Genomic DNA, 10,435 nt, shown 5'->3' on the forward strand with positions numbered 1-10,435 from the left:
ATGAAGCAAAGAAAGTCTGAGACCACATGGGGCCACAGCGCGAGAAGATGAAGACAGCTCTTCACAAAGACCTTGAAAAAAAATTGGGTTTCAAGATAGGCGGTTAAGGAACATTTCTGTGAGTGGCCTCACTCTTCCAGAAGGCTCGAGAGCTTGCAGCATCTTTCAGACAAAGTGTCTTTCCATCTATTATCGGCGGGGTGACAAGAGTCTGTGATAGGTACAACATGTCGGCGAAAGTAACTCGAGTTGAGGAAGTGGATGTATCGTGTGGGAAAGTGAAGGTGCTCAGGTGAAACCAAGAAAATCCTCTAATCGTACAATGATGGACATTGTTAATGCTGATGGCGAATTTCTTCCAGCGGTTTACCCGTTGACTGTGAGAGGAGATCTTTGTTGTGGAGAAAGAAATCTGAGCCCCGATGATGGTGATGTGCTGCATAAACTCGATTTTCTGGTCACAGGAAAGTCGACGAACCCAAAATGTTTTAAGAAGATGAAGTTCTTCACCTGCGACTATGAGGCAAGCAAGCTCAGATAACCAAGCTGCTTTTTCAGAAATAACTGCTAAGACTTGAAATCCGAAAGCAGAAAGAGAAATGAATTCTCCTCCTGATTGTCAACTGTTCTACCCGCAGCCTGGAAACATCAGGGTGGAGTACCTGCCTCAGAATTGACTACTGTCATCCAACTACTGGATCTTGGTACCATCAGAATCATGAAGACCAGAAACTCGTCGTGAAAGTCCTCGTCAATATCTCTTGATAAAGAAGCCAACAATTACTGACTTTTCCAACAAACAGTGGATTTTTCCCTTTATTTAGCAAACAATAAGCAGACACTACTTATAGATGCTGTATATTACACTTCTGAGTTGGTGTTTCGATTTTCAATCTAGAGCTGCTTCGTGTAGAAATTGTGAAATGTTTGTTGCTTGAAACTGAAAAAGAAAGTGGTGCAATCAGATACCCACTCACATGTTTCCATGAAGTGTCACGTGTTATGCGTTGCTATTTCAGATTAAGAAGAAAGAATATTAAACTATGTTAGAAAGCTAAAATCACACAGAAAGGTCACCGAATTTTGAGAATCTCGATTTAACAAACTATCCGATATAACGAATTTTTTCTCTGGTCACAATGGATTCAATATATTGAGATTCTTTGTTATTTCTGCAGTGTGTAGTGTAAAACACAATGCTGACGGATATCCATGAAAACGAATAATATAACTCGTTGATATTGCGAACTGCAGCTCCAAAATAATTCACAACAAATAAAAGTAAAAAAGTGTGCTGGACACAGAGCACATCGACAGTTCGACAGCAGTGGTGCTGAATATTGAATAAGGATTCCCACCATTTCAGGCCCGTCTTGCTTTTCGCTGAAACGAAATAATTGGGTTAATAATGTCTGGCGGGCAGCTGGGGGTCGATGGAGGAAAGTGCCTCTTAACCCGCGCGGGATCTCCTGGGTCTTAGCAAGCTGACCGCAGCTTGGTCACTACCCTGCGTGTTTGTATTGAATTACTTGAAAACATCACAGTTAGCCGCTAGGTCAAATGCCCTGCTTCATCACTCGTTATACCCTCGGAGAAATGTCATGTCTAACAGAATAAAAGTCATGGAAGCAATTTTATTGTTGACTGCTTATGGTACATTGCTTATATTTCTTAATAAAGTAATGATTTTTTGCTTAAAGCTGTAAAATAGCATACACCTTCAAAATGTTTGCAGAATGTAATGTGTCATTCTACCACCCATTCCTCTCTCTCGGTCTCTTCGTCACAGTGGGTTTTAAAAAAGAAGGAAGAACTCATTAACGGCAAAAGTATCAGTTATATGAATACATAGGAATATAGTGTAATTATTAATACAGCGCATTTATTAATATACCGTATTTGCTGTTATACTAAAATGGTGTAACTAATACAACACGTGTTTATCATCTACTTACCTCCACAACAATTATGGAATTTGTTCGTTCTTAGGAGCTCTCACGAGTCACCCTCAATTACTTACTCGGTTATGCTTATATTCCACCACTCAGCGATTGTCAGGGGCAGACCATAATTAGCATTACATGCTACGGATAAGACAACTGTCAGTCCTGTTCAAGAAGGCTATTACATTTGGTAAAATGGACTTGGCAAAAGCACTCTTCTTGATAACCAGTTGTTTCCATCTGCGCCCAAAGGACAGCATTTAGAAATAATGTTCCGGATGAGAGGGGTCTGTAAGTTTTTAACCTCAATGCCCTGGTGTATTAGTTAACCTAATAGTCTTTGTGGAAAGCCTACAATCTTGCCAGCAGTCTTGACCACCCTCATCAAACAAGCTTTATCTTTGATAGTGAGAACGCCGAAACACACAGATCGGACCTTAAAGTGCTTCCCTCGGGCTGCTGTCAAGAACAGGGTTGCTGAACCCCAAAAGTCATCAATATTCTGAGGAACAGGTGCCGATGTGCTCTCATAGAAACGATGTCAGTGCTGTCATGGTAAGGTAGTTTGTTGTCTAGCGCTAGTCCAAGTTATCTAAAACTGTTCACCTGTTCTACCATCTCACTGCCAAAAGCCACTGAAGCGGAAACAGTTTTTATAAATAACTTTTCAGGACCAGTTCTTTAGTTTTAGGATCATTGCGCGCCAAAAACTCTTTCCTTAAAACTACATTTAATCTCTCAACCTGAAGAAAAAAGGTCGCCTGTCCATCCTCGTCCTTGACAAGAGAAACCAAAGCCATATTCGTCTGCAGATTTAATCAACGAGGGGGCACGATTGAAAATAATTTGTCTGATTTCATTAATGTATATTATTCATAATAATAGTGGTAACAAAACTCACACCTGAGGGTCCCCTGTATTTATGACCCAGGTGTCGGATACTGTGTCCCCGTAGGATAACCATTTGAGCCGGATCTTGGAAGAAGTATTAGGCTTAACAAGTGATAACACGGACATTTTTCTTTTAAAACTCCACCTAATGTTTCAGAGGATTTTCGAAGCCGTATACTCAAAGGTAAATCAATTTTCAGTTTTCAGTTTTATGAAATAACTGCTTGAATTCTCGCACAAGTACCTTAATATCTGATTCATACTGATTTCAGCTTGACGAAACGAGAGGGAGAGGTGGAGGATGGTAGACGGGAGAAAGAGGGACAGGTTAGACACGATAATATTTTATAATACAACACTTAGCTTCGCCCTCTCTATACAAAGTCATGTTAGTTCAATTTAAAGGGGAGAAGAAAGTTACTTTTATTACCCAAATGGCTTGCCCTGTACACGAGACGACAAACAGACATTCAGTATAAGGCTGGCTTCAGTTCATCAAGAGTCATTATGGGAAAGTCTGGTGTCCATTAACTGTCTTTCCCCGACCAAGTCTTGGCTATTAGACTTGTCTCAGTTTAGCCCTCATGCCCTCTCTTCCTCTGGTCACTCCTCATTGCACGTGTTATTGGGCGCCAGACGTAAACGTGGTTAGCTGGAGGCTGCGATCGCTAGTTGTCCTCACTATCTCTCTTCTTCAGTGTTCATTGACCTAGCCTAACCTTCTATTTGTCCCGTGCACAGAAAATTACTGAATCAATGTGGTTTCACGTGGGAGTTATTAAATAATATGTACTTACAGTCGTTACACGTTCCCTGACGGATTTCGTTCGTCCGTTGAAACACACGGGGCATATTGGATAATAAAGTAATGATGTTCATATATAAATAAATAATTTTAGTTTATTAATTCTTTAAAAATGATAATATAAATTACAACGGACAACGATTTAACGGGAAATGTAGTCGCAAGAAATTCAGGCCGGGCTTGGAGAGTCATGACGATGTTTCAAAGAAGATAGCATGACTGTATTAGAATAAAATGTATATTTTTGTACTTGCATAAATGTCGATTTATATTAAATGAAAAAATAAGACGTCTCCTGCAAATAAGCCTTAATACCTCATTTAGAACAAAAATTAGTATAAGACCCGGTCTTATGATCGGGGAAATACGATAGATACACGTTTACATGCTGGTAAAAGCAATAAAATCCTTAGTTTTAACAAACATCACCAGAGGAAGTTATTTTGGAATAGTAACATCAGTTTTGATACTTAGCTCTATATTTGTTTTGCATTCATCATGGCAGATCGGGCCTCGCAATTATTCGTCTGTGTTCTCCTAATGCCCATTTGAGTCGAGATATCCAGTCTATTCGTAACTTACAGTCATAGCTCCAAATTTCTCCCTAGAAACTTTCCTCCTTTATTCCATGTCCAACACAAACAGCAAAAACCAAAAATAAAAATAAAAGAAACATACCATGTCGTTTTGGAGCTATAAGATTATGGCTCGTTATCCCTAAGGAGGTAGGCGGTCTTGCTTCAATTTTATTGAGAACAACAGTTGACCTTACATCTCTGAAAGAGATAGACAGTAAGCCTCACAGAACTGATGCCATTTGGTGCAAATGGGCCGGATGGCCTAAAAGGCGTTACAAGGAAGTCTTCGTACTTCAAAACCTTCCAAAGAAGAAGCCAGACATCATAGATTAAATACTGAAGGAGGCTGCAGTGACCGTCAGTAACCCTGGCAACAAGGAATCCGCTCTTGCGGTACTCAACACTGTTCCGCTTTCTGGAGTAAAAGTGGTTTAGGAAGTGAGACAGACTAGCCATCACTCACTGCAATGGAATAAATTTAAGAGGCGCACACGTGAAAGAGCACAAGATGTATCAGGGAAAGAGTTCGCGAAGGCTGTGTATGTGAGCCAGAAACTTGAGGAGTCACAAAGAATTTCTAAAGTGAATGCTGGGTGCGAGTCCAAGCTATGGGGAATAAGGAGAGAACAAAATGACCAGTTTTATCTTGCAATAGAAAAAGTTTGTCACGAAGATATGCATACACAACTGCCATGGAAGAGAAATTAAAACTCGTCATCTAACAACGCACAGGAGCGACCGCCACTATAGTAGTAAAAGCCTCGCAGGTCACGAGAAGTGGAAATCCTTGGTTCAGATCTCGTCTCGGGGAAGATTGTCTATGTGACTCCTGTTTGTAAGGCTGATTGTCGAGATTATTGTCCGGACACTTGACGTGCCAAGGACCATGCGATCAAAAGAACGCCACCGTCAGCAACATGCACAACATCATCTAAAAATGTTGAATCCATCATCACCCTCTTGCTATTCTCAGGGTCACCACCTCTGCCATTACGCATGTCCGCTAACCTACAACGGCCGTACTAAGCGGGGCGACCTTGGCCGTGACCAGAGACACGCATCATTGATCAGTCATGCTACAGTTCTCTTCCTTGTCCTTCCGGCTTCTGCTGCACACAGGTCCTTTTTGTAATCAGAAGATTACTTCCAACTAATGAAAATAAGCCGTTTTTATTCTGTTTGTCTCCTCTGACCTCACAGCTCTCCTAATTTCTCAACGGTCCCTGGCCAAGAAATCAAATTTTCCAATGAAGATCAAACGTTGCACACTGACAAACGTAGGAAGTTAAAGATAAACCGTATTTGCAAACCTTTCACTGGTTGGCTGGCTTGCCTGGCTTGCTGCTTGACATGCTCTCTTTCTCCCTTTCCTCCCTGCTCCACAGAATTTAATTATCATGTTTACTCTGTAACATCAATAATATGCCCCGAGGGCTTTGGGGGTGAAAGCCTAGCGGAGATGAATATTACTTTATGTGTTCACAACACACGGACAAAATATTAGCAGAAATAAACACAAAAATGCTCATACTGGCATCCAAGATGTCAGCTTCCGCACACAACTTGGGATCACAACTGTGGGATGACTGTTTCAGAGATCGTATGATGTCACTTCTCTCCCTGCGTAGATTTTTAAACCACTTCATCTTATTTACCTGTTTTCTTTGCTTGTTCGTTTCTTGAAAACATTCTCTTGGCTAGTCATATTAATGGAATGCCCCGAATGTCACAGAGGTGATTTACGCATTGTTATAAATAAATAAACAAGATTAGTGTTGGCAGCTAGCGAAAAAGACCCGCAGAGTTTATTAATTTCGCAAACAACATGTTCAGTTTGTCTTAGTTTACGCCCACTGAAAGGTGAAATTTGACAGCCGTTGCTGAAATCACGCGCTCGCGCGTAAGTGGCAGACTGCGCGTGCAGGGCGAAGAGGACCTGGGATTTAGCAGCCATATTGTCAACAAAAGGTCCGATTGTGTGCAGGACATGCTTCCGATGGCTCTAATAACAAATCGCGCTAGTGAGAAGTGAGAGGAAATTATAGTGTTTGCTCTCGATTCGGTAGCTCGTGGGGTGGTGGAAAAAATAGCTTACAAGCAAGATGCTTCAGGAGTGGACGGTCACTCCTAGAAACACTTCGTTAGTCAGTCCATTTATATTAAACATTTGTAGAGGGGCTATTTTTTTAAAGAGATGGAGTGGGATAAATCTCCCTATTCCGTTGCTGTTTCTGCTGCGCTAAATATATTTTATTATCTTACAAAATAGATTGCCAAACTGAGACTTCCGACATTCATGACACGTTTAATTATTTGTTAAACCTACTTAGTCCGTGACACTACATGCTGAGTACTTGTTAATTCTCTTGCTTTATAATTACCTATCGACCTATTCCGTGCCCTCGTGAGCTGCTCATAATGACCTTAAGTGCCACCTTCTTGGCCACTGATCGTCCTCGGTCAGTTGCTTATTTTGCTGTAGATGTCTATGGTTCGTGGCTACCTCTTCTGCGGTCTTGTTTTTCTTGTTGAGACTGTTATTGTTTGATAAACTTTCTCTTTTATCAACTCGGTCTCTCTGACATTACTTGTGGGCTCAGTTGTCTCCCTTTCATCGTGGGTTGTGGACCCTGTCAGTCTGTCAAGCTGGCAATCGTTGCAATGAAATCGGCCCTTTCTCTGCATAAACAGCAGACAATACCCTTTTACTCTCTCTGGTGGACTTTCTGTGCCTCCTCATTCTGACCTCCCAGCTGCCTCCGTCACACAGGTTACATAACGATTATACTTTAGTCTCCATCGCCTATAATGAAAACGATCGACTAATATGCTTTATTCTGCCGAATCGCATAATGTTTATGATTGTTCTCTGAATTCTGGTCCATTATTTCAGTTAATAAGCCATGGTGTTAAGTGAGGCATAAGTAATAAGAGAGTGCGTTGTCTGACATTGTGTTGGAATGATGAGCGCAGCCCATGCGTCCTATAGAACGGCATCCTAAAAATTGGCTCTGGCTCAAATACAAATAAAACTGCTCTCTCTCTCCTCTCTCTGGTCTTCAACAGTATTAAAAAAAACAATTAGCTGACTCGGGAATAAAGAGAGCTCACGCGCGTACTAAATTTGGGCCTTTAACATAGTGTAAACCTTGTGTAAAGGGCCTTCTTAGCTGGGTGCATAAATTGTTTACGGTCGAATACGCGACAGTTTGGAAGATTTTTATGACCATCATCTCACTTTAGTGTCCTTCATCCAATAAAATCACTCGAAAATATGTGTGCATTGATCAGTGCCTAAACAGTTGTGCGAAATTTTCACGCTCAAAACATCTTAGAGTTTTAAAAAAATAATCAAAATCAACAGCACTGCAACATCTCACACATGACGTGGAATTTGTCCTTTTCTCTCGGCAGTGACATAGGACATGACATGCCGCCCAGCTTGGGCTGGCACCATGCTGTAACTTCAATGCCAAAGGACAGGAAACAGCGCGAGGCGGTCCCCATTGGCCGAGAGGCAAGGGACGTCCCCGGGCTTCTTCCTCGCGCGGCTGAGGCTTGGACCAGCTGACGCTGCCGGGCGTACCTCGACACATGCATGCACGTGCTGCGCGGAAGACAATGAAAAATTCGAGCACTCACACCGTGGTGTGTTTGGCTCATCAATTAAACGCAAACTGGGGCCGCGCTTGGGGACGTGTTTGACATTTGAAAGTCTGATAGGAGTGGCCAGTGGCTCGCTCACGACCCGAGACTGAACAGTGTCCGTGGTAACATGACCAGGCAGTAACGAAGGACGCGACACGCAAGCTTTCCACGTGGACCAGTGCACTTGTCACGCTCGACAAAGAACGGACACCACCTTCAGTATAGTCTGCTAACTGTTTCTGCCATTGTCGATTCTTTTTGTCTATTGCAGATGCACACATGAGGTATCTTTAATATCTCCCTTGGTCAGCAAGTCCAGAATGCTTACGCTATTGCTGTTGGTGGTAACATGGCTTCAAGTACATTTTCAAATGTGTTAGCGAGATAAATCCAAATAAAAAGTTTTCATTGAACTATAATGCTAAGGACGAAATATTATTGAACAGTCCATAGAATGGCAGTCGCCACTATATATGACATTTGTGGATTTTGAGAAGGCTTTTGGCTCCTTAGACAGGGAAACCATCTGGAAGTTGATCCAGCAGCTGTATGAGGACTTGACATGCCAGGTGACCCACAACGGAAAGCTGACTGACCCCTTCTCAGTGAGGACTGGAGTGAGGCAAGGTTGTATGCCCTCGCCGACAATCTTCCTGATCGTCATAGACTGGATCATGAGAAGAAGAACCTCTAACAGCAACACGGGCGTTCAGTGGACCTTCGTCCAGGCAACATGAGGATCTCGACTTTGCGGATGACATCAGCCTGTTCTCCCATAAGCACACACGCACAGTCAAAGCTCACTCGGCTCTCAGAAGCAGCAGCAATGACTGGCCTGACCATCAACATAAAAAAAGGATGTATGGGAGTCAACAACAAGCAAGAAGCTCCACTCCAACTACATGGGAAATATATTAGAGTCTGGCCGTTTCACCTACCTTGGCAGCAGAGTCAGCAAAGATGGAGGTGCAGATGAATATGTAAGAAGCAGAATAAATAAAGCCAGGCCTGTATTCCACACCCTACGACCTATCTGGAACTCCAAGGCTATATCTCTACACACCAAAATCCGCATCTTTAACACAAATGTAAAGTCAGTCCTTCTGTATGGATCTGAGACATGGCGAGTGACAAACACCATCACCAACAAGATTCAGACATTCATCAACAGATATCTGCGCCACATCATCAACATCAGATGGCCCGAGAAGATCTCCAATACAGACCTGTGAGAGAGAACCAAACAAAAACCAAGCCAGCCAAGACATCAAGAAGTGGAAGTGGGGCAGAATTGGTCACACCTTGCGAAAGCAGGCCAACTATTTAACAAGACAAGCTCTGGACTGGAACCCACAGGGGAGGCGCAGAGTTGGGAGACCCAGACAGACATTGGAGATCAGTCCACAAAGAGGCGGAGGCAGCTGGTGTGACATGGTCCAAACTGGAAAGGGACGCCCAGAACCGGATCTGATGGCGGGGTGTAGCTGCGGCCCTATGCTCCACTAGGGCTGTTTAGGAACAAGAAGAAGAATGATAAGGAACCAAAACAGAGATCGGCTCGGATACCAATGGGTTATGAAATCCCATTGCTTCTTTAAAATAATTACCATACAGTAGCTCTCCTTCTTTGTCCACACACACACACACATATAGAATATAGAACTTGCACATAGATATGCAGAACAATAGAAAATACATTCACACGAAAGAATCCATGGGGACTGGCGGGCTCAAACAACATAAAATGTATTTTGCTGTGTGAAACGGCAGTCTCTCACGGCTGGTCCACTGTAAATTAAAAACAAATACCTACAACATAACATCTCTTTATATGCGAATGAACGAACGACTATAAATGGAATTTTTAGAAGTCTTATCATAAGTCTTCGAATATCCAATTAAGTGACGTCGATGGACAAATCCGACACCCAACCGTCGACAAGCAAATGACGGACTCGCAGACAACATCTACTCTTTTTATTCCCCCTTCTAGAGGGAGGGAACTCCTTCACTTTGAAATCAGAAACCGGTAGAAAAGCAACCTTTTAACCATTTCTTAGGGGACTCCTAACTTCCATGAGAGATGTGCCACGAAGAGGTAACCCAAAAGGTTTCCAAATATAATTTCTTTTTGTTACAATACACAAATAATTATATTTATAGTCAAAACACAGGTCAGTCGGACTGGTGGCTGGTGGAAGCGACCTTGTGGGCGAAAGTCTTCGAAAGAAATCAAAATCTTAGCAGCCACCCACTCTCTGAAGAAGGAAAGAATGAGCACAAGAACTTCTCTCTCTGTCAGGTCGATTCACTCGAGGGTAAAGGGCAAAGAAAATGACACGACACAAGGTCGGATGACCTGTTGGGGTAGGAAGGGGCACCGAAAATAACTGAATCGGAAATGCAGTCTTCGCCGGTCCCAGTTCCTTTTTTAGGTCAGACGTAGTAGGAGTTGGACAAGGAACGGAGTCAAGACAGCTGATAGATATTTCACTTTGAGAAACTACTACTTAAAATTAACTCTATAACTTCCTGTAGTTCACTATTGACGGATCCGCGTGAAAAAAAAG

The sequence above is a fragment of the Pomacea canaliculata genome, linkage group LG3, assembly GCF_003073045.1.
Source record: "Pomacea canaliculata isolate SZHN2017 linkage group LG3, ASM307304v1, whole genome shotgun sequence".
Lineage (NCBI taxonomy): Eukaryota > Metazoa > Mollusca > Gastropoda > Architaenioglossa > Ampullariidae > Pomacea > Pomacea canaliculata.